General features: G+C 38.8%; 1 long non-coding RNA gene across 1 annotated transcript; it reads right to left on the bottom strand.

The window, feature by feature from the left end:
* Positions 1-2,343: 2,343 nt before the first annotated feature.
* Positions 2,344-25,571, bottom strand: LOC135453485 (uncharacterized). The gene is made up of 3 exons (XR_010441875.1): positions 25,489-25,571; positions 5,573-5,712; positions 2,344-3,983 (listed from the first exon to the last, which is right to left on the bottom strand). It is a non-coding gene; the product is annotated as an uncharacterized LOC135453485 (long non-coding RNA).
* Positions 25,572-26,289: the final 718 nt, after the last annotated feature.

Below are 26,289 nucleotides of genomic sequence, written 5' to 3'. Positions count from 1 at the left end.
CTCTCACCCAGCCACCCCACTCTTTTATAGCATCTTCTCATTGCTTACAGCTGTGGCCTGGTAAAGTCAGGCCTGTTCCTAATCTTTGATAATTGGCCCAGCTGCAACTCCTTAGGGGTAAGATTACTTTCTGCACTATCTTTATTTTCTTATATTTTATCCCCCTACAACCTGGTACCAGCAGGAGTGATTTTTTAGATGATTCTGGGAAAGGGGGAAAGCTGTGAAAGCTTTATGACATTCTAACTATTTGCAAGCATTTGGTGTAAAAAAGTTTTTACAGCTTTTACAAATCTTCACAAATTAAGAAATATAAAGCCCTAGTTGAATCAGTTATGAAAATGCAGCCTTAGTGCACTGTGAGAGTACAAAAATTACAAAGGAGCTGTTACCTGATGTATCATTCATATCTCAATTTTCAGACAAAAACTCTCCCGAAAAGATGAGTGTGTCTATACTTCACTAATTTACTGTTAAATTCAACATTGTTTTCATGGTCCCAGTATAAAGGCAAATAATTTGAATCATTCAAGGAGAAGATATCAAATCCTCCAGAAACTCATACATATATGCTTCAATCATAAGCATCCTACATTACAATCATGACTTAAGCAATATTAAGATAAGGATGGCAGTTCAAAAGATTAGGTTAAGTGTGGTATGTCTTTCCCTAAATGAGTACTCTATCTTTGAAAAAGGAATTCAGTCTCTAAAAAGCAATTTTGTTCTTTAAGATTCTTTTGGACACATGTCAGACATTTGGGTGGATGTGGATAACACAAAAGATCAGAACATCTTTTGACACACTAGTTAAAAGAAATAGATTACTTTATTCAAGTGCAGTATAATTATTTTTTAAATCTGTTGAAGCAGAGAAATTACTTTTGTTTGTATTAGAGTTGAAAATGACAGGAAAGCTTCTGTGCAGCTTCAGTGGGGTGGAATGTACTCAGAGAACTGAGAAAATCTGAAACACTTGGTAGCTTCAGATTTCTAATGCTGTATGTATACTGTAATTAGAATCTAAATTAAAGTGATACACACATAAAAATAAAGCATGGCACACACCAGAAAATGAAAATTTTGATATAAGGAGCATTACAGTCATTAATTTTTTCTAACAAAGTAGTTCTAAAAGCCACACCATCTCTTCTGAAGGTGGCTGGCCTCTTCTAAGCTGGTTTACCTAATTCCAAAATATCAACTCACTTCTCACAGGATCCATACAAATTTCCTGCCCCTCAGACAAGCCCTGCAGGAAGATGAACACTTTCAGTTTCCCTTGGACACACAGCAGAGAAGTGGGGCTGGCACTGCCAATGGCTGTGGTTGGGCAGTGCAAGGAGCAGCAGTGGGAGTGCAGCCCCACATGGACCCCAGCACTGCCCCACTGCCTCAAGTTTAAGCCAAGGCAAGATTACATTACTGTATATCCAGCAGAGTTCTGAACAAGTCTGAACCCAAAATTTTTCTTAGCTCCAGTGGCTGGCTCCCATCACTTTGTGATCTGCCCCTCTCCCCTCACATTCAAGTGCAATTTCTCTTGTTCTAGCTTATATCTGACCTCCTCTGACTTTTTGCTACACCCCTCCAGCAGTCTTATCTTCTCTATAAATACTTTTGAGTAAATGCAAACAGCAATGGGATCCTCCCCAAAGTCTTTGCTTAGAAGTGACCCAGCTCTTCCAGTCTCCCCATATATTGTGCTCCAAACCCCTCACAATTTCAACAACTTGAGTAATACCAAATCATCATGCCATCCTTACTACCTGCTCCCTTTCTGTACTTACTGCTGCCATTGAGTCAGTCATTTCTAGGACATTTTTTAAATTTATTACACAAATAGTTATTGCATGGCTACAGAACACTTCCAGTCAAAATCATGTTGAATTCTAAATTAGGCTTGGATTTGAGCCCTGTTTCTCTACTAGGATATAATTTATTAGTCTTTTCTTCCTAATAACTAAAAGAATAACTACAGCTGACATGGGACCAGGAAAAATGTGTGGAAATATGACTTGTACAGGAAGTACCAAAAGCTCATTCATTCTCATGAGTGTTCTACAAAATGCAATTATGAAGGATGACAGCAAAACTCCTGGTATCTCCCCACCTGAGCTCAAACCTGCTCTGTAAGTAGCAGCATGTATTCCTTTACCCCTCATTAAAAACAAAAAGCCTATTACAGACACAAATACAAAACCTAGTAAAGTTACCCATCCAGTAATACTAGAAAATGAAATTTCAGCCAGCTAAACATGAGAAATCGTAGCACTGGCCCAAGGTTCAGCAGTTTTGCTGACACAGCATTACTCAATATTCTCCAGTGCCTTCTGGGTTTGAAGTAAGCAGTAGGAAATGGAAGGAAAATATTAAAAAAAAAAATTGAGAGAAAGGTCAAGCTTGAGATCAGTCATCAGGCTATATCTGAATGCGCTCTATTCTAAAAGCATGTGGTACATGGGAATGTATCATAACTGCAGATGCCACTTCGCATTCTTCCAGCTGCTCATCACAGAGTGCCTCACCATCCAGGGCTGCACATGTTCACTTCTCCTGAGTCCTCACAAGGAGCCTCAGCAACATTTTGCCTTCTTCCTTACACTTCGTTGGTTTTGCCGTCTCCTATCTCCTCCCGGCTGAAGTCTTTACACATTAATGGGTTGTAGATGGCTTTTACATCAGACTAACATTCTTCAAATACAAAAATTGACAATGCTCTTTGTTTCTTCTGAAGCCACCTTCTCTGACCCTCTCAATTAATTCACATTCATCAGCTCTTGTTCCCAATTTCTTCCATGTCTGGATACAGCCAGTTCCAGCTGTCTTCTCCCAGAAGTTGAGTCCCATCAATCTTCTGTGCTCTCTTTTTGAAGTGGGTGAACTATTATGGACAATGAGGCAATGGAAGCAAGGGCAGGGGAGGATCAGATGTCACAAATACAGCTCTGCTTTGGGATAGCCATGCCTGAGAAAAGGGAATGCGCTTCTAACAGAAGAGGAGGACCTGACTATGCCTAAAGAAAATGACCTCATGAACTACACATCAAAATTCATCACACACTCTCCTCTGGAACACAATTAACAGGATGTTTTGTTTCAGGGTTAGTTTTGGGTTTTGTTTTGATTTGCTTTGTTTTTGTTTTTTTTTTTTAACCATGGTAACTCTTCTTTCTTCCTAATTCTAAATAAAATTAGGAGTCAGTAAAACTTACTATTGACCACAGGCAGACAGGATTAAATGCCTTTTGAATCATGGTCTCAGTGAAGTCAGTTCCCCAAAGTAAGGCAAAGTATTCTGTATTCTCATCAAGGCCAGGTAAGACAACTTTGCCTGATTTCAACATCCATTTGTCAATGCATCAGGCATGAGCACTCCGAGCACAAGGCAGCAATAAAAGTAAACTACAGAGCAGATTTGGTTGTCTTTTGGAAAACATTGCAGACTGGTAGGAGAAGGAAGAGTAACTGCTGCCAGGACTGGAACAGGGATGCAGGTATCATTAATGGATGATCTGGATCATGACAATCCTTCCAACAATTCCACCCAGCTCCTCAGCCCTAAATGCCCAGAGCTTCACAGGAAAGAATGTGAAATGATTTTACAAAAGTGGCAGTTGAGTTCTGGCAAAGCTAAGAAGATCCTGGTGTGAGCATTCAGCAGATGATTTACAAATAAATGAAACCTGAACAATGCAAATTTTCAAAGACACATTTTCATAGAATATGGATTTCAGCATGTTCTCTGGAGTCCTGCTTCCACTTCTAGCACTACAGTGGTATGCATAATATTTCCATAGAATTGGTTTATTCTATATTCATCTTTGCTAAAGATTTCTGGCATGAAAGTAAGGGCAGGCAATGTGGAGAGCTACTTTTCAATGTCAGACTGTCAGCACATCCAAGCAAAGACACAGAGACACTACAGCTGTACTGAAGGCACTTCAAAGGATTCATTCACAGGTATTTACCCTTTTCTTACTCTAGAAAAGAAATCATCACAAAGTCTTTATTACTCCTCAAAAATATGACGATAGAGATACAATATTGTAAGAATTAATAAAATAGTACCAAACATATTAATGTATTACTGGATCAAAGAAAATTCCTTCAAAGTTACTGGTTTTACCTCAGAACTATAATGTTGGATATTTCTTAACTTAATAAAGCTGCAAAGGCTATTGCTGGTCACGTCTTGAGAAGTCTTAATAAATTCTCCAGAAAGAATTTCAATATTTTGAAGACTCAATGCTTCAATTATTAACTAGGTTATATTTTGGGTTTTTCTAGCCTGATTTGAGAAAATCCTTTCACAAAATCAAAATATTTTTGTGTCTCAGTGTCTTGATATATAAAAAAGATTGGGAATTATTTTGTTAAAAAATAGCCATTTAAATAATTGATGAAGTCAGCAACATCAGGAAAAATATTTTAGAGTTCTTGGTTATGAAGACTAATAATGATAAAAATTAAAATTAAAAAGTCAACACTTCAGTCTACACCAAAACCCAACAGTCTTGACTGCACTGGTGTCATTGAGGCAGACTAATAAGATGAGTATATGTGCATTTAGTGTGCACTGTTGTGTGTTTGTTGGGGAGTCATCATAGCAAAATAAATCCAATATAGCAATGGAAAAGGTTGTGTTATGACTCATAAATATTTATAAACCAGGAAAACAGTAAAGTTGGGTTTGATGTTCAGGAAAGAAAAGATTTATTTTTCATGAATCCAATTCTTTAAGAGCTTCAGTGTGAAACATTTTTAATCCTTATATAAATGACCTTGATAAAATGAATAAATTGAGCAAGGCTATCACCTAGTGGTCAATGGGAGCAATATTTTATTTTTTCTTGTGAACTCTTTTTTTATTTGCTGGGGAAGTGTTTTGGAGGCCTTTTTTCCTCTGTGGAGATCTGTCAAACACTGACTCTGCACAGCAATATTACATAAGTAGCAGATGAATACATTAAGAAAATCTGTTGTGCCATGTTTCATTACTTGTAATTTATTTTTTATGTCCAGTAGCTCTTTTAAATCATCACAAAAAGTCTTACTAAATGCTTCATTTCACTTAGGGCTTTTTTTTTTTTCTGAAGCAAACCTAAATGTCTACATTAAAAGCCTATTCAGACATTTTTAAGAGTATGAGACAGAGTTTAGGCAACACTCTTTTGACCATGATAAAGGGAAGAAAACACCAAGAAGATATTTCTAGCAGGGATAAAACCTAAATTGAAGGGAAAAATGAAATTGAGTCATTGCTAAAATAGATAAATAAACACAAAAGGAAATAAGCAGTGTCAATTCACAGTGAAAATATTTTTGGGAGGGCTGTGCTACAAGTTTGGGGTATAAAAGCAATGAAAACAAACCCCACAGACACACAGAGACCCTGGGAGCTGTGCAGTGCTGCAGATCAGCCCTGCAGAGTCCCCAGAGCTGTCACAGCCCACGGCTCCGGAGGCGACACCGGCACAGAACAAAAGCCGGAGCGTGCCCTAAGCAGCTTAGCCCCCACACCTCCACACTGGTATTAGCCCAGGGCATTATATACAGCCTGTAGGATTACCTTATCAAGGGCACAGGGGCCAGAGCTTCGGGGGTTTAGCTGGACAATCAGCACTCTGTAATTATTTGTTACACTGGAAGAGGAAATAGTTTTACGTCTTGGAGGTTTCCTCTTTGGTTTTCGGCAGTTTTCTGTCTCAGCTGAGACCAAAAAGTGAGAGGATGCAATTTTATCAGGAAGTATTGGTACTGTTTACCTTCAAACCAATTGGAAAAGTTATTCTAAACAGACTTCAGTATTTTTAAACAAACAAAAAACCCCAAAACAAACCAAACAAGCAAGCAAAATCCAACACCAAGCCAAAATTTGAGCTGTAACAAAAAAAAGTTTCAGCTTAGAAAATAACAAGTTGTTTGTCTCCTGGACTTCAGGTAACATGAAAAGATTGGGCACATTAGTGCATCCAAGTTTTTCAGCCCATGAATGGTGATAAATCTCATTTCTCCATGACACCCCACAATATATAGCAAGGACACTTAACATTACTTCCAGAAATAATACTGGAGAGGTTGACTGGAAATAGTGAAGAGTCCCATTTATCTGAGAGACAAAATTAAAACATTTCCCCCTCTATTTGACCCATGACTTTTTTCCTCAATCCCCATGATTTTGTTTGTCTAGACTTCTTCAAACAGGACTTCAGTATTTCACAAGGGCCCTGCACAGGTGACAAATCCCATCTGCACAGTGCCTGACTGCAATGGTGATCCCAACCACAGCTTGTGCATCAAAGTACAGCCCTGGTCAGGAACAGCATGTCAGGGATCCCCAGTGAAATACGAAATTCCACACAGAAAGAGGGACAGAAATCAAAGGCTCAATTACTGCTCTCAGCTTTCCACCACACTTCTTTCTACATGGTGGTGGTAAGTGATACATGTGCTATCAGTTTCTCAGTTGTCTAAAAGCAATTACATGTTACTTGCCAAAATATACCACCAACACTGAGAATTGGCATGTAGTGTATCTGCATCCAGCCAGTTACCACTGCCAGGTCTTCCCCTTACTCATCACTGTGTTACTTGCATTCACACTTTATTGCTGGAATACTCAGAATGGATACAAAAGGGATTTCCACATGAACATATGAAGTGTTCATATATGAATCTCACTTCAGATCTGAGACAATATTTCCTGAAAGTTTTCACAGCCATGACTCATTCATGGTCTTTATCCAAGGTTACAACTGTTTACTGCAGTGTTGCTGCTGCTAAAACCTCTCAAATAAAGGATTTGAGAGCAGATCTGCCTGGATCACCTTATCACAGGGAGTATCCCTTACACTGAGTGCATGTTTACTCCCACTGAGTTGTAATGTAAGCATTATTTAGAGTAATTGCAGTTTTATCATGAGTTAAGTCATATTTAGAAATAGAACACCACAACTATGGTGTGTATCCAGTTTCTGTTTCAGAAAGTCTAAGCTGAACTTGAGTGTGAAATTGAATTTCTCCTCACTGATAGTATCTCTGATCATGTCACCAGGTGTTAATTGCTCTTCTAATAATGCCAAAACTAACTACATTAATGCTAACAGTAGAAACATGGACTACTGCAACTTATTACCAAGGTCCCAATGTATAAAGACATACATTGTCCCCTTTTACTCCTCCAAATAAGACTGGTTAAAACCAGCACAGTGTCCAATCCCCTGAAGACTTTATTAACTCAGGCCTGCAGTGTTAAATCAGTCAGGTACCAGATCAGACAGAATTAGATTAGACAAATTAATCAGTGGAGGATGCATTGTACAATATCCAGTTCAACCTGCCTGCAGTTATATTACACTTAGAATTTAGGGACAAGTTTCAGTCTTTAATGACAAATTCACTTTTTTCTTCACATGCCAGAAGTTAGTTGGCAATGTACTGAGTGCGGAAACACTAAAATAGGAAAAAACAATTGCTGCACAGTATTAGCATATCAGCCTGCTTGGCAGCTTGGGATTCCCAAGGCATGAAATACATTGAAACCCACTTGCAAATTTGATCTGTTTAGAACCTTGCTGCTTTATCTGAAGTTCAGCTTATTTAAATTGCACATTCACTTGTGCTACCACATTTTTGAAAAGAAATATTTCAACAATATCTTCTAGGAAAATTTTGCCTCAAAGAACTCATTTCCCACCTTTTGTCCTGACCACTGCATTGTCTAAAGGATCCTGGGCTACTCCAGATCTAAATCTTGAATAATCTTTTCATTCACCCAGCTCCTTTGCTCTAGGCACTCGAAATATTTTTGTAGGACTTGCAATTAAGATAAACAGCACAACTAACCATGATACTTTAGCAGGGTGAAAATGAGAAATGGAACAAGATTCCCTACAAGCCAAGCCAAACTCAAAACTAAGTGCAGCATCCTCCCTTTTTTCGATGCTTCCCTGAGTGTCAAATGTTATTTATTTTAGAGCAATTCAGAAGAATTGACTACATACTCAAATATATTTGAGGCTGGACACTGCATCTGCATTTCCACCCCCATCTTCAAGTAGGGGCAGCTGCAACAGAATGCTCAGGAGTGGGTTCTGTTTATTATGAACATCCCCAAGAACTCTCCCATCTGTCTCTGCCAGTGCTCCCAAAACCTTACAGCACAAGAGAATTTTTTTATATAATGAATTTGAGCCAGAAATCATAACTGTCACCGAGGATAATGGGTCTTTTTAAAAGAAATCTCCTATTTTTTTTTGGTAGGTAGTAACAAGTTTCATTCTGAAAGAACAGCTGTGCCAAAGAAATCTAGGTCATGAAGATGCCATTCTTTTCTATGAAAGAAAATGTCAAAGGAATTTTTCCCTCAGTATAAGTGAATTATTAGCATTTAAAAATTCCAGTATGATAAATCAATAGCACAATTTAAAGCTTTCACTCTCCAAAAGAACAACAACAACAAAAAAATGTTTCCCATTTCTCCTCACAGAAATATTTCTCCCTTCCTAAAATAAAATTTACTAAAATTGACAGAATTTTGTCAAGCACTGAAACTTCATCAGAACTTAAACTTTAACCATGTGTGTTGAAAATTGGTATTTTTCAACCAGGAGCAAACAACATAGTAAGAAGCTGGGCATCACCCACTTCCCACTCTGCAGCAGGAGAGAACAGCACATCCAAAATTAACTTAGCTTGTACTCAGTGCCCAAATAAAAGATCCTTCACGTACTGCATGCACTGACTCAAATCAATGAATCAAAGTCTCTCTCAGAGTCAAAACAACTGCTCCTCTTGGCTCAATTCTGCAGCAATTCTCACTGAAAATTTATTTTAGCTATGTGGCTTCAAACCTAGGAGGCAAAACACATGAACATGAACTGCTATTGCCAAAGAATTCAAGAAAGGTAACAAAGAACCCAAATTTGGGGTTGGCTCTACCTCTGAAAACCAGGGGATTTGGATAGAAGATCATAATGCAAGGTTAAAGTTAACAAATATTGATGAGGAATGCAGTGTAATGTGATGTCTGCTAGGGGCAGAATTACAGGAGAGTTCAATTTCATCCTTTTTGGGGGAAGAAAAAACCTACAGGTGTTGAAATTCATAAATAATCTAGCTCTACAGTTTTATTATTCTCCCTGTCTTTCTTTTAGCTTCAGAAATCAGTGTCTCAATTTTTATTAAGGATGATAAAACAGTGCAGGGCTTGCATAGTCTCAAGGAGGCAATGACACGAGAAGCAGGATCTGTATTACACACATTTGTATGGATGGATTGGACCCAACAAATGAATTAGCTCAATCCAGCTCTTCACAGCTAGCACAGAATCTTGTTTTGGATTAATTTTCAGGCAGGAGAACTGTTTCACTCAGAAGATGAAGTGTTTTGGAATGAGTTTGAATGAGATAGTTAGAAACATCACATCTAATCTTTTTTTAAATCACACACATTTAAACTGCCACAGCCAAAGAGCCTGTTCACATTCTGCTTCAACCACACTAGTAAAAAATCCAAGGGAAAAATATCATAAAAACCTTATCTGCTCTGTGATCTTTTGGGAACTGAATAATAATAATACTTAACAGTGATATAGCACTTTAGTTCTTCAAAGCACTGCATAATCATTAACTGAAAAAATAATCTGACAACAATAACTCATCCACCTCCCATCTGCCATCAGCACCGCACTCCAAATGAGAGCACTGCAAAGAGAACATTACTCAGTGCAGCCAACACCAACTTTCTTCTTTTGTTTTTCAGGTTTATCTACTGCAGTTCCTGCAGGGGAAAAGGGGCCTTGAGGGCAGCACCAGTGAGGAGAGCCCTGGGCAACCACAGCTGAGAAATTCCTGCTGCAGCTCAGGGGATGCTCAAGGTCAGCTCAGCCCACAGTAGCTGAGGGCCATGGTCACTGCACGACTGAGGTTGGCTTATGCCAGATAGAAAAAATAGTCAGTGATGGTGTGTGAATTAAAATCAAACTAAAACCCACAGAATTCTTCAATTGCCAGCTAAGCACAGGTTTATTGAGTAACTAGGTAACTCCTCTGTCTTTGGCAGGGATGTGGAAGGCATGGAATAGCCTAGGAACAGAAAACTACTGAGTTTTCATGATTCTTCTTCTCCAAAATGTGCAATTTAAAATTGTAAATGCAAGATTTCCACACAGATTGATTGGATTACCACAAATAGATCAAGTAACATTAAGTGGTTCTGCATTCAGTTTGGGACAAGTAGAGTGAGTGAGTAAGTAAGAAGCTGTAGTCATGATATTTTCTGAAAAATCCTTTCCTTAGGATTTTTCCTCCTGAGAAGCTGAGATGCCTCAGGAACAAAATGTAAACAAGGATTATCTGTTGCTGTGGAATGCAACAGGTGCATCTGTGATTGGTCTCATGTGGTTGTTTCTAATTAATGGCCAATCACAGTCAGCTGGCTCAGACTCTGTCCAAGACACAACCATTTGTTATCATTCTTTTTCTAAGCTAGCCTTCTGATGAAATCCTTTTTTCTATTCTTTTAGTATAGTTTTAATATAATATATACCATAAAGTAATGAATCAAGCCTTCTGAAACATGGAGTCAGATCCTCCTCTCTTCCCTCTTCCTCGGACCCCTGTGAACACTGTCACAAGAAGCAGTAATTTATTACTAACTGGTTACTTCTACCTTATCCATTTTTCACTTATGTATCCTAAAAAATGACTGCACAGAAATGAAAACCATGACAAGTAATCCAGTGCATTCAAGAGGTCACTTACTCAAAAATGCTCCCTGAGATAGGAAATACACAGAAAAAGGAATCCCTGATAATATCTCTTTGGGAAAGCAGCTGCAGCAAAGTAGATATACAAAAGAGAGATTTTTCAGATTTAATCTCTCCCCCACCTATTTATTCCTTCATTTATATCGTCTATATAAACACTTGCAGCTGTGCTGTGTATTCTAGGTATTATGAAAATAAATCCTTTATTTGCATTTTACCTTAATCTGGCTTGAATCAAGGGGAACTTCAAGGTAACTTTCCGAAAAGGACATATCTCCTAAAGGCAGAACAAGTCAAAAAAAAAAAAAAAAAACAAAAAACACAACAGAATACAGGGATTCCTTTACAAGTGCTTTGGCTTCTCAGCACATTCTCCAAAAGAATAACATCATTTGTCCAAGACAGTTAGACTGGTTTGACAACGATCACTGAAGGATCAAGAGAAAATTACCTTTTAGTTAGTTAGGTACAATCTGTGGAACATTCCATCTTTCTGCTGGGATACAGCAGAGCTCACCTCACTGTCAGATCCATGTAGCAAACACAACCAGAGGTGTCATATTCACAGCAAAACCAGCCACTCATTGCTGTACCTGGCAGCTTTTACACTCTATTCACTCCAGAAATGCTTTTATTCACCACTTATTTGCATGGCTTACCTGAATCTGGGCCTCACGTACTGTAAATATTAGAAAAATTATCCATCTTAAGCTTTAGTTTTCTGGATATGCCTCAGACCATCTAGTGAAGGCTCAGAAAACACGACTGCTTTAGGGAGTACTCACAGGGGAGGTCATCTGAGGCTCACTAAATTTTGGACACACTCACATTGGGAGGCACAAGTTATCACACACAGTCACAGACAAACATGCCTTTTTTCTTTCTGTGAAGCTACATTTTGTGGTGTACATTATGGTCTCTGTATCAACTTGTATTCTGCTGAAGAAGCCACCTGGCTGTGCACAAAACCAAACAGTAGCACCACCTTACAGAAGTGAAGTTACCAACATTAGAAGCCGATTTACCATCCTTGAGAAAAGGGCTCAAGCATTGCAGTTCTCTTTGTCATAAATAATTCACAAAGCATTAAAGAAATTAACACCATGTGAATCAAAAGTTATAAAAGGAATAAGAAAGCAAAAATGACAACTCTGTTCACAAGTTAAAGTGTTTTTTTAAATTAAAGGAATGCCTTTTTTTCCTCTCTTAATGGACTAATGCAATAAGAACTAGTTAGAAAGCTTATATCTTCTCTTTTTTCTCTTCAGGCCTGTCCGTAATTATTTCCTTCTGTTGTTGGTAGCTCCTCCAGGCTGCAGAACCACAAAGTAATCCAGCACCACATTTCCATGGGGTCATAAACCCTGACTAGATGACAGTTAACCCCAGCGGCCAGTTTGCTGAGGAAGGGTCACAAAAAGACATTTATAATTCATGACCAGTGTGTTTGAATGCATTTCAAACATTGTTTATGCCCTCTGGCAGTTTCACAGCTCTTCACAGCAAAGCTTTGCTTCTGTAAATACCCACAGCTCCACTGGGGACAGCTCCTCTCCAAGGTGCCTGCACTCTGCAGGTGCCACAAACAATGAACTCATTTGCTGTACTAAGTCCATGCTTTTTGTCAATAATGAACTCTGCTACTAAAAGGGCGGTTTTGTCATTGTTGTTAGACAGCCTTGTCCTTGGTGTGCAGTCATTATAATATGAACTTCCTCCATTCCATAAATCAGTTTCTTCATGATCATCTCCACTCAGCTCATTGATCCCTAAACGCAAAAACTCCGTTTTTGTTCTTTAAGACTGCTGCACCAGCCTGAACACTTTTTCCACAGAAAAAAAAACCCAAACAATCAACAAAAAACATAAAAAACCCAAAAAACAACACCCTCCCCCCCAAAAAAAATCAAAAAACAACAAAAAACCCACAAACAAAAAACCAAGAAAAAACACTCTAAACCACTTCAGTAAGAAGTTGGATTGTTCTTTCTTGCACAGTACCTAACAATAAGCAGTCTATATAACAGTGCAGCAGTGACTAGAGAAGAGAAACTAAATTCAGATTGAGATTCAGCAGCAAGGTTTGTTTTCCTCATCCCCCTTTACATTCTTTCTCTAGTTTGCACTAAACAAAAAAAAATGGAATTAGGACAAACCCCAAAGTAGCAGAAAACATTGCAAAATTACTTTACTGAAGAAAGCAATTCCACAATTTTGTTTTTTCTTATTATTTCCTTTAAAAGAGTACTTCTAGAAACATTCTCAGAGATGTGGCCTATCTAGGAACAACAAAGGACTGAGTTTAGCAGAGATGCACAAAGCATAGCTGTAGAAGAAGAGAGTTGGAACATCTGTGTGACAGCAGCAACTTCACTGATGCTGGGGTGTACCCAGAGCAAGCTGAAGTGGAAGTGGCTGCAGATTTAGGAAAGAACAGCAACAATTTAGTTTACGATGAGCCAGTCTCGCTGCCATCCTCCAATCTCTTGCCATTAGCATGTCTCCTCTCTGTTCCTGCTAAAATCTAGCCCTGTATATGATTTGCTGTTATCACAGCCCAAAATCAGATTAATTAATCCACATTATCCTATAGAAAGTGCATCATTAATTCTTACAAAGAATTCGTCTTTTCTGCACACCACATTGTGCAGGTAACATCTTTGGGTCATGACTCAGAGCAGCTAAATTATTGGTGCTCTTGCCCATTATCAACAGAATCAGAGCTGGATTTGCCTATCCCTCAGAATACTATCACTGTTACCTACCGTCCTTATCTTGATTTGCAAATCTAGTAACAACCTCACACATAACAGAAAAAACACATCTAAAGCACACAAACCCTCTGTATAGGGTTCTACATAGAAGAAAACATTAAACTGAACCTTCTAATTTTTTTCCTCATTTAGTTAAATACAACACCTAACAATTACTTTTTGGGCACAAAGCCCTTGCCAGCAACCTTTCAGATTTAAGTGCCATGGTCTGCAGAACTGTTCCCAACAAGCACACACACACAGAAACCCCCTGGAGAAGCACTAAGTATTGGTGCAACACAGTGTTGCTTATCTTCCCTTCAATTTTATCCTCTTAAGTTGTGCTGTTTGAAGCAAAATCAATTCAAGTCTCTTTGGTTACTCTCACTTTCAAAGTCTGAGCCATTACCTGGAGCACTGCAGCACTGACTTAGCTGCACTCAGATCTATTTCAGGTCTCGGTGAATAATTCTGTGCTGTTCATACTGCATTATGCTCAGCAGCGCTGTAGCTCCCAGTTAGTTGTTTAGGCACTGATATATTTATGTTGTCCATGACAAAATTGGAAGAAATTAACGGTATCATTGTCTACCAAAGGGTGTAGGTAAAGAGCCCAATAAATTTCTTTCAGCATTTAAATTCCAGAGAAACTGAATAAATAATTCATTCCTCTATTGGTAAAGAAGCAACACATCTGCTAACGAAGGATCAGCTGAGGTTTTCCACAAGAATGCATGTCCCATACAGAAACCTGGCATTTCTCCTTCAAAAATAATTTTATTAATAAACAATTGACAAAATTTTTTTGGTACAAAACTGGACTAAAATTTTGATAAGAAATCAGTACTGGAAATGTAGATAGCTATTTTTGATAAGAAATTAGCACTGGATATGCTGCAGCATATCCATGGATAGAATGGTTCTGATGCCAGCCAATTTGAATGTGTGTGCTTTAGTACTTTGTGCGGGTTTGGACATGATGGAAACATCACATTAGTGGAAGTTTTGATTCTCAATAACAACTATCTCTGTGAGAAGAAAAATATTCATTACAAAAAACCCCAAAAATCATGATGGGGAAGAAGGGAGTCTGTCAAAACCAAGCAGCCCCAGTCACTTTTTCTCTGCTAGGACAGCACCAGCTCGAGCCAACACCAAGTGCTCTCACCTGCACAGCACTGCTGGCCTGGGGAGCTCTGTCCTCACCTGGCCCCAGCAGCACCATCCCTCTCCAACACATTGCTTGCAGCAGTTTTGTTAAAGCTGTCTGGAGGAGCTCAGTATGGAACAGCCATCCTTTAGTATTCAGCCTTTTCAAGCAAAGCAGTGCCCTCCATGTAACAGCTTTTCCCCCGGGAATATCTCTAAGGAAAATCCAGGTAAGGAAACTGACAAGTGAAAACCTTGTTAAAAATTTAAATTCCCTAACAAATGTTCATATTTGTATGCCTATTTTCTTGGGCTTTAAAAATATAAGCTGCATTTAGAACCAGCTGAGATATAAAGCAGCTGAAGTAAAAAGGTATTATTGAAGGAATAATGAATAAACTTTTACAAATATCTGAGATCCAGGGGTTTTTTGTGTAACCAGACAAATCTCCTCTAAGAGAGGGGGGTCCTGTGGATGAAGGTCAAAAGTAAAGCATTCCCACAATGTGCCAGCTACTTACACTGCAGAGGGGAGTAAATAGTTACCTGAAATTTTATTCTTGCCTATTTTCACCCATTTGTCAACAAATGAAGCACATTGCATATACAGCTCCTGGTCTTTTCCAATAGCTTTCAGGAACTCCAAAGTTCTTTTTTGAATGTCACTATTATTTTTGGCTCAGTGACCCAGGGCGGGAAAGGATAAGGGTATGTTGGGGGCAGATGGCACAATTTGGCCATGGTGGTCTTTAGACTGTTCAGGTCCTTTAAAGCCACACCAAACATTCCACGTGCTTCAGCAGCACACAAGAAGCTCCAGCAGAGTGGTCAGCAAGACAGGAACCCATAAATCAGCCCGTGGCCACAATATGGGACTGGTGGTTACAAGCACATTAAGGGAATTCAGAGCAGGGATGGTGAGGCGCCAACTCATTAAAGTGACAAACAGCACCCAGATGCAGGAGCATCTGCTCACAGAGCCAGACACCTGCCCTTGCAGCACTCACTGCTCTCAGCCACAGGCTGGGAGAGGACAGCTGTGCTGGCACCCTGGGACAGGGACAGATGATGGCCCAGGCAGCCAAAGCAGGAGCCCAGCTCAGCCTGGTGGCACTTGCACCCTCCAGTGCAGGGCAGGTCCTGAGTCCTACAGAGCCAACAATTATCTTCTATCATGACAAAAAAGGCAACAAAACTGAACTTCCCTTCTTAATTTCCATAATCAGTTGATCAGCTATTAATTTAATGGGGCTTGAACTAAAACTCGATTGCAGCAGAGGAAAAATCCTTACTGATAAAAAACGTGAAATTCAGGAAAATAGAAACAGAGCAATGGGCAAGCAGCAAAGCAGTCTTTGGGTGGGCTCAAGCAGAAAGCCAGATAAAATACAGTGTCCTGAAATGTTAAAGAAAAATATAAGCCAGAGACTCTGCCCCAGAGCTCTTCCAGAGGGCTTGGGAATTGCTGACAGGGAAGATACTGCCTTGCAGACAAATGGTGAGGCGTGGAGGCTCAGCACAAGATGTTCATTTAAAGATAGATGAAAAAAATAGACTGCAGACATTGGAACACCCATTCTTTAAGGGAGTCCATGATTTAACTGATGTGCAAGTCCTCGTTTTAGGATCCACTGAAGGCTAGGAATAACACATGGGTAATCATAACATTAAATTAATGGAGTGTTTTCTTCAGACTCCTTTGACTATTCATGAAGCTGAGGCTCATTGCCTTGCTGTCCAAACTAGATGCCCTAAATAAGGCAAATACCTCAGGCAATACATTATTTTTTGCTCCAGCTAGATGTTTTAGCAAGTAATTTTGAAGAGATTTGCTTAAAAATTATGGTATTACAAGCAAAAAAACCACAGGAGAGTATAAAACCAGCTGCAGTTACTTAAGCAGCATAACAACTACTTGAGTTATTCACAAGAATTCATTCAAAACTGGAAAGAAGTTTTCAGTGCAAGTATTTTCAAGAATTTAGCTCAGGCCCCAAAGGGCAGAAGTTCATTTAGGAATGGGACATTACAGTAACAAGCATGAATAAGAGGCCTCTTTAGGTTACAAGGACAAGTCTTAATGGTAAATTAAGGGCCTCCAAGCTCATTGTCAAAGCACATAATCAATTTAAGGATCCAAACAGCAATTAATGTAAAGCTTGCTTCAGTAATGACATGACCCAGCTGGGCCAGTTACCCTGAACACGGTAAGTCAGAGATATTATTTATCAGATTATCTATGCAAATATCAACAAAGAACACACTGATGCGGAGGCTCTGTAGTCCCTGCAGTGGTGAGGCAGTGACAGCACTGAAGGGACCCTGAATGAGCACTGCCTCTCTGCTTGTCCCCCCACATTTCCCTTCCAGAGCTTCATTCTTGCAATAAACCTGCATTAAGGGACAGCTTTCAGGGCAGAGTTGAGCTCTAAGTTCCTAAATCTGTTCAAAACCAGTACTTAAAATGGAATTATCATTTTTTAATGGAACCAAGCTGTGCTTTCTCCCTCCCTTCCTTTCATAAATGTCAAAACAAACCCAGTTGGTTTACTCACTCACAATAGAGAACCTTTCAACATGAAAAACATTGCATAGCTATGGTTCAAGGGTAGGTCATCATCTATATATTTGTGAGATCCAGAGACAAAAGGCTTCATAAGGCTTTTGTTACCATAGCAAAAAAGCTGCACATGCAAGAAATTAAACTCCCTCTGATTGCATTTCCCTGAAATTAGCAATGACAGCTGCCCATGCATCACAGAAAGCAGAAAAACACAAAGCTAATCTGCAAATACAATTACAACATTTTTGATATTTAAATGGGAAGCTTAAGCTATAATGAACTAATGAACGAGATTAATTTCAGATTGCCAGGTATAACAGAGCCACTCAATTTATTTCTAATTGCTCTATCAAAGTTTTTTGCTCTGAAATGAATGTCAAGGTACATCATCCAGGCCTGAGCACTTGGTAGGTCTGCATTTCTCAGACACCTCAAAAAGCACTCTCATAAACACTTCTCTATAAACCACAGTGCTTCATATAAACACAGAGGACTAAGGCACATGTCAATTACTGTAGTTCCTCAAATACTAGTTTGATGATGGACTAATAAACTTAATTTCTAAAATCTGATTATTTTGAAAACATAGTACCAAGGATACATGCAACAGCAAAAACTTTTGTCCCTGTAGCAAACTCTCAAAAAATTCCCATTCAACCTATAGGTTGAATTTTCCACAGTAAATCTGCCCATTGGGCTCATGGTAAAGACTAAACCTAAAATAATATTACAAACGGCTCCACTGAGCTTGCAGCAAATTATGAGTTTTATAGGTGGAAGGGGAGAGGAGGTTTTATGGTAACACTAAAATGACTGGTGCAAAACACTGTAAAGCTTCCTGCTGCTTGATAAAGCAGTGCTCCATATTTAAGAGGCAAAAAAGGGGTGTGAAAAACAATGTACAAAACAATGGATATGGTTTCTCTAAGTAGTTGGACATATTTAGATGTGCATTTCTTAAATCTGTTACAGGATAATGAACAACAAAAAGCCTCCCAATTCTTTCCTAGCTTTGTTCTTACACACACAACACAAGCAGTATGAGAAATGCAGCACCTCTAGAGTTTCAAGGCTCTAATGCAGAACTCCAGCTTCAAACTTGGAAGGAAAATGTTATGGTTTGTCCAAAAGCTCTTACATAAGCAAAACTGGACATGCCTTCATAGTCAAATGGTGCCTATTCCTTAAATACCCTTTAAACCATAACTGACCACTGCCTAGAGAAAGGTTGATTGAAGTCCTTGGGAATGAAAATTTTGCACTGGTGCTTTGAGAAAGTCCTCTCCTTACAACCACAGACTTTTAAAACCAGACTCCAGAGAGAATTCTAGTTCTGCAGCAGTTTACTGGCGACCTAAGCAAGACGGGTCCAATTACACAATTTTGAAGGTGACTATTTGGTATTTCTCTTCTTTAAATTGCTTTCTAACATGTCAACAATTTTGCAGAAATCTGATCAGCAGACCTGCAAAGGAAATATCCTCCCTCTCTAACAAAGATCTATGATGTTGAGTTCTCATAATTCAATACAGGACAAAAAATAATCTTATTAAACAAAGATTTTAATATTTTTTCTTATTGTGATGAATCATCAATATCATGCTTGATCAATCACACAATCGAGTTGATGAGAGCTTTTGTGCTGTACCCAAGTTTTAACCTTAATAAATAGCTATTAATATCTCCTATAAAAAATGACCATATGAAAAGATGCCCTTCCATTTCTGCATCCTGATGAAGAATAAATGCCTTGCAACTAAGAGCTGCTCAGTGCTAATTCAGCCATTGCTAGTTCCATTGCAATAATCTCATCCTTCAAACACTGGCAGTGATTACTGCCTGACAAATGTTCTGCTTGCTAGTGGGTTTGTTTGGGGACATCATGCATCTTCTTGCAAATCACCATTTAAACAATAACAAAAAAGGAAAACAGAAAATTAACTAACTTTTGGACAACTATAATAATATAGGCCACTTTGAAGATTCATCTTATCCACATTGCATGACACAGTGCATTCTGCATACTGGGCATGCAGAAACCAGCATGTGACAAGTACTGAACAAGAAGGTTTAACTTCTAATAAATATTTTAAAAATAATTTATGAATATTAATTTATAATTTAAAATATTGATATAAATTTTATTTTTGAATTTATAAATATTTTTAAGCCTAGGTTTCAGTTTCATACTTAAATTTAAAGTTTATTGCTACTCTTCTACCAGATTTTGTACAATTTCTTCACTTTTAAAACAGAACAGTATTGACAAACTTATTCAACCAATATCCATCTTGTTTAACAGCTAACCAATTGAGTGAAATGACAGGTTCCTATTTCTCATATATGAAAAGTCAGAGGTAAGACAGGCTTAAGGAGCACAGTTGCAGAGCAGCAAACATTAAACCTTGTGCAGAGTAATGAATTAACAAAATGTGCTTTGATGTTACTTATCACAGAGCTGCAGCACATTGACTCAAAAAGTGGGAAAATATCCTGGCACTTAAGCAAGTTTAGTCAAACTCATTGATTTCCAATCTCTGTACAGAATAAAGGCAGAGTATGACACAAAAATAAGAACAAGTCCACACTTTTCAGAATGGAGCTGCACCACAATTCCATGTCCTTAGCAACATACATCTGCTGGGTTAAGATTGTGGTAGCAGATAGGAGAAGGAAAAAGTGACTGGATGGTCAAGGGGTATTTGCAATCGGTTCTTGCAATACTCAGGGCAGAAAAACTGCACAAAATTGGCTTCTGTCTAACTGCAAGATAATGACACAGAGCACTGCCTAGAGATTGCATCACTACCTGCTTCTGGCTTTTTGCTACAGACACTATTATTTTTCTACTAAGAATAAAAATTACATGAAGAACTTTTGCTTGGTCTTTTTTGTTTCGTTTTATTCTTATTTTTAAAAACCGTTTCCTTTTAATTGAACAAATATTAATAGAGTACTAATTGCACCTACAGCTGTTCTAAGAAAGACCAGCTTGGCAGATCATGCCACTCAGAGAAAGTGAATTGAAACCTGACTCAAGCAGCTGTCTACAGCACAGTCAAGTTGGTCCTAAAAATCTAAAGTTCCAGATCTCACAGGGTTGTAGCAACAAGAAATTCCTATAAAATGTATTCGTATTTTCATCAGGGCAGAAATTCGTGGCAGTGAAATGTTGCCTTTGTGCTTGCTTTGATTTCTGACTGACTGTTAATTATGAGACATTTGTATCAGCCTTACATCCATTGGTTTGGATGTTTCAAGTTGCAGCAAGGCAACTACTGACTCTTGTTGTCTGGGGGAGTTATTGTACATAATGAAACAAATCAGGAAAAGTAAAGATCCATTCCTCACTACCATGTGTTTCTGTTAACACCATGTCTCTTGGAATGGAGCCTTCTGCTCTTTGGGATATATCTCACATTTTGTCAACGTAACCCCTGGGGATTAAAAAACCCTTTTATCAGGACAGAAATAGTGGACATAACTAATCTTATAATAACAATTTATTGGGCAAAAAGTGGCTTTTCCACAGAAATCAGCTACAAAAGTGGAAATAAAATTAGATATCTCTATAAAGAGAGAAGACTGGAGTTGTATTTAGTATAATTAGCATCACAGCCTCTTCCAAGCATTTAAATGATCACAAGCCAAGCACAAAAGCAATAAACAAACCACCAAGTTGAGCTATTCATTCAACTTTCCACAAGAGTTCTGATCTCAAGCACTAAAGGCATTTTGCTTTCAAAGACTCTTGCTATCAAACCTCACAGTATTTACATGCACTAAATGGATAAGAAACCATACACCAATTTAATGTGGTTTTTTTTTGAAACCAAAACAACAAACACAGCAGTTAAGATTCAAAGAAAGAATTCCTTGAAAAGTGTATTTTACCATCTCTTTGTTTGAGGCTCTGCATTCATACCTTAGCTAACACCCAAAGCAAGAAAATGATACTTGCTCAGCCACAAAGAAATCTGTTGCCATGGGAAACCCAAAGATATCAACTCAGGAACTGATAGCAGGAGTAAATGAAAACCCACTTTTCAGACATACAAAGAAAGTAAAAATCAACACTCAGGGCTAGGCAGCAATTGTCATTTAATCCTAATTTAGGCAAAGGTATGGGACTTTTGATGATGGAAGCTGTATCTGCAGTTGACATTTTTATTTTAACTTAATATCCTTCAGAGACTCCCCATTCTGCCAATCCAGAGTGACATAAACAGACCTGTACGTCCACCCCAGTGTGCATTTTCCCAATAAATGTTTTTCCCACAGATCCCAGTGGGCTCAGCAAAATAAAAAGCAAAATAATCATTGAGAACAAACTCATCCTTGTACAGAATATGATATTAAATTCCTTTTCAAGATCTAACACTTACAAGTTACCTTCCAGAAAACCTAGTCTTCCCCCCTCAGACAGAACTCAAGTATTAACTCCTAAGCACTCACCAATTGATATCAGCTCATTTCAAGAGATTCATAACTCACTTCAAAAACTTGTTGTAGGCGTTAACTTGAGCAAATCTAATTTCAAAAAAATTTTGCTGACAAAGCACCAAAGTTAAATAATTTTTAACTTGCTAACGACAAATGAGATGGAAGGCACTCATATTAGGGTAATAGCTTCATCATATACTCAATATCCAGAGGATTAAAACTTTGTTATTAATCAATAGTCCATCAGCCATGGTATTGTATTGGTATTTAAATGTCTACTAAAATTTCTGAGAAGCTAAGGATGTTCTGTTCAACTTCGAAAAAAATTACTGCATTGATTAATGAAAAAAAAAGGCAGCAGCAAAGGGCTTGGCTTCAGTCTGAGTTCAGACTTCAGGTATTCCAGAAAACACAATCTCAATAGGTATATGCATCAAGAATGATACTGGTGAGAACAAGTTTGTTATTCAGAGCTGCAAATCAGACAAGTCAAATACTCTGTGCTCATTTCAGATCAGTGTGCATTTCCCTAGCACCATAATTCATCTTCCTCACAGAAATTGTGCCTCAGGCTCTCATACAGTCTTTGCCAAATTAAAAAAAAAAAATAAAATTATGATACTTTCTGAAATTAAATTGCAATTTTGTGCTATGCTTTTCCATGTTCTTGACTTATTGTCACTGGCACCAAAAGGTAGAGGCTCATGAGCATTATTTTGTCATTGGCTGCAAGTGGCTCACCAAACTCTCAGCTTCTGTTTACTTGTTTAGTTCACAGTTTCAAGGGTCCATAGCATGCACATAAATACTTTGATGTCACTCTGTAGAGGTTGCTCATGAGAGAGTAACTTCAGACGCTAAATATTTATCTTAACACTATTAGTAATTAGACAGCAATTTAGACTCATTATTGTGGCAGTCCTCCAATACTGTTCTTGAGCTCAAAGAGAAAACACGAGCACTCTGCTGTGACATTCACCCACTCCTGTTTAATGGCCACAGAACAAATCTGTAGGTTCCCTGTACACCTACAGGCTCCATGGCATGTCTAGACCAGCAATCCCTGCCATTAGTAAGATGGCAAAAACAATGTTAAGATTAGTTAGAGCTTGCTCTCACAGGAAAACTGAACCCCGCAAGACAGATTTTCACAGGAACAAATTTACAGTCTAGACCACTTTGATTTGCGCTTGTTTGCAGAAGTCGCCAAGTGTTACATTCTCCCTAAACAGAATCACTCCCCTGGGAGGAGCAGAGTCACTGTAGCACAAGCACTGAAGTTGCCTCATCTTGGAATAAATAAAGAACATGCTTTGAGGGGATGCCCCAAGCAAAAGTGACAGCAAGCATGCAAAAGCTGAAATCTTTGAGCATCCTGTCTAATGAACACGTTTTCAGGTCTGCCCTGTCATGGCATACGGGCTGGTAACAGAAAAGTTTTGCTTGCAGCTTGCATTTCAAAACATGTCCAAATAATCTACTTGACAGATAATGAAACCTCTTGCAATTACCTTTAGCTTGAAGCAGAGTGCTTCAACTATCATTTTCATATTGATTTGTGATGAAGTTAATTATGTTTTCCAGCAAGCTGGAACCCACAGCCAAAACCAAAGTCTAATCAAACCAACTGGGACTAAGGCAGTGGTAAAAGAATCCTTAAAATACAGAACAGAATAAAATGACTCCTGGTCTTTGACAGAGTGACTTGGCTCCCGGTGGGGGATGAGGGTTAAATCTCATCACAAACAGCCAGAAGCCCTTGCAGCCCACTAACAAGGGTGGGGGATTACCAGGAGCTCCACATCTGTTATTGACAATGCTGATGAGCCTAATTGGCAACACACAGCTGATACCCCCGCAGCAGCAGGGGAGAGAAACAAATAAAGAGCACAAAGGTGGGTTAGACAGTCTGAGCAATGCCCTGCCCACAGTGGCTCTGGCTGAGCTGCTCTTGCACACTGCAGATCACCAGCAGAACAATGTGCAAGGCTGGGGGGCTGCTGCAGGTTCAGCACCGGTGCAATAATGGAGTTGTGGCAGACAAGGAACAGATGTACACAAACAATAAGCATGACAGCTAGGCTTGTCCAGGAAGGCACTTTCTGGTAGAACAAACATGCCCTACCTGCCCCTCAAAAATTAATCTGTTTAAGAATTACAGTTTTGGCTTATCAGCAAAATCCTGGTGTCTGTGACCCTACTTTTCGTATTAATTTCATTATTACAATATTTGTTTAAACAACAAGAAAAATCCCCCTGGTGCTACACCTAATTTTCAATCTATATTGAGTATATTTTAACAGTTAGACCATGGTCAAAGCAGGATATTCTTGTTTATTACCAAAATATAACTCCCTTCCAGCACAAATTGGCTTTGAACGGTGCTTACACTCTGCAGTCCAATGGCCAAGTTGTTACAGCATTACAGAAGCCATCTCAAGAGTCAGGAGCAAATACAAATCATGTCATCAGGCCTAATAGCATGAAGTTACATATAACCCAAGATCCCTAACTGACCTTTGCTCTTTTATTATCACTTACAAAATGCAGGTTGCTGTCCAAGGAATTTTATTAAAAAGGTGTCCCCTTGCACACACTACTCTACAAAACTGCATTCCCTTCTTTCAAGCCTCTTTCCCCAGCAAGATCCCAGATGCCAGGACATGCTGTTGAAGTCCATGAACTACTTTTAATTAAAATACAATTAGACTGCTGATGTCACCACATGCCAGAAATATGCCAAAAGGAGAGCCAAAGTGTGCAATTAGTGAGCAACTGCAGCTACAGAGAGAAACAGAGCTTCAGAAAGAGCAAAGCCAGGTGGAAGGTGTGAGCCCATCCTGAGAACAGCTCCCTGTGCACTCTCAGGCTGGCTCTGTCCACCAGCGACACCCATGGTGACCTCGGTTTCCTAATTGGTTGTAATGTGTTTGAAAGCCATTGGAAGGACTCTCTGAAGACTTTTGTAGGCTTTTCATTAACTTGTGAGATCAATACAGCCTCTCTGTACTAAGAGAATAAAAGGAACAAATTAGGACAAACTAAGCTTTGAAACATTCTTGGGATTTTCCCAGCCTTGATATGTACCAAGTTATGTGTGTTCTGGAGCAGGCTCTGACATTTAATTTACTCCCCTTTTGACTAAAGGCAGCCATTAGGAAGAAGAGTCAGGATTTTGGTATCATAACCCACCTTAATGTTGACAACTATAAAAATCTATCAAAACACTATTAGGGATAGTTTGTGCAGACATCTGCCTCAGCTGAAATCACAAAGTGTGCAGCAAGAGTACAAGGATTCATCTTTCTTCAGCAATCAAAGACATTTTCAATGACACCATTTTCTGTTACCATGAAATTTCAAGATTACTGCTGGGTTAGAAATTATAAAACTACCCACATTAGGAAAGGGGTATTAAATGTGCCTTTCTCCAAGGGTTATCAAGAGCTAACTAGGAAATGATTCAAAAGAGGCTCTATGATTTAATATGCACTCTGGCAGATCCTTCAATTCTTTCCAGTTTTTATACACAATTGTCTCATTCAAAAGTTTATTCACAAATTTTGTGAGCTCATAGCTAATATTCTTCCAGGTGGCATTTGCCCACACATCTCAGAGTCCTGAACTGCCACAAGATCTGTTTTACCATTTGAGACTAGGAATACCTTATCCCAAACACCTCAAAAATCCCCATATCAAACTTAGAAATTTATTTCATGTGTAGATGATGTTTTTTTTCACTTCACATTTATTGTCATCTTATTGCAGGGGTTCCATACTGTTGTCTCCTTATCACAAAAGTTCCATACCTTCTTGGTGTTTCTCATGGGCAGTTCCTCACAGCACTGACTCTTTCTTCTTCTTCACAAAGCAGCCACTGACTCCAGTTCCCCTCTCACCCAGCCACCCCCACTCTGTTATAGCATCTGCTTCTCATTGCTTACAGCTGTGGCCTGTTAAAGTCAGGCCTGTTCCTGATCTTTGATAATTGGCTCAGCTGCAACTCCTTCTACACTATCTTTATTTTCTTATCTTCTATCCCCCTACACACATTGAAATGAGTTACTTTTGCAAAACAAACAAAAAAAAAATTGTTTTTCCTTGATGTTCAGCTGGTAGCCAGAATTAAAAGAGCAGTTGGAGTGTTTGCTGAAAGGTGTCTGCAAGCTTTGGTCCAGTACCCATATCATGAGCCTGGTGTCCAGCTGCAAGTGTTCCTCAGATAGCACCTGCAGCTTTTCATGCCTCTAAAGGCCACAAGCCCTGTCCAGGTACAATAATAAGATTTCCAACCAGGACTCATTGATTCAGCAACCAAACCTTCCATTTAGACAGGCTTCTCCTCTGGATGCAGAAGGCAGCCCTCTAATTCTGCTTATTCTCCCATGTCTTTAACAGAATTCCTTGCCATTTCATGGGCATTACTGTAGATTTGTTTTACATGATCAGGAAACAATTTTTTAAATATGTGTCATGCATTAAATATCACATATATTCAGCAGGGAAGGAAAAACATTTCTGCAGTACAGTAATTTTACAGACTCTGGTTTCTAATAAATTTTCGCAGCTACCCTAAACTGAATTAGCAAGTTCCAGTTTATTGTCAAGCT

The sequence above is a fragment of the Zonotrichia leucophrys genome, chromosome 13 (assembly GCF_028769735.1).
Source record: "Zonotrichia leucophrys gambelii isolate GWCS_2022_RI chromosome 13, RI_Zleu_2.0, whole genome shotgun sequence".
Classification (NCBI taxonomy): Eukaryota; Metazoa; Chordata; class Aves; order Passeriformes; family Passerellidae; genus Zonotrichia; species Zonotrichia leucophrys.
This window is presented reverse-complemented; position numbering and strand designations above follow the sequence as displayed.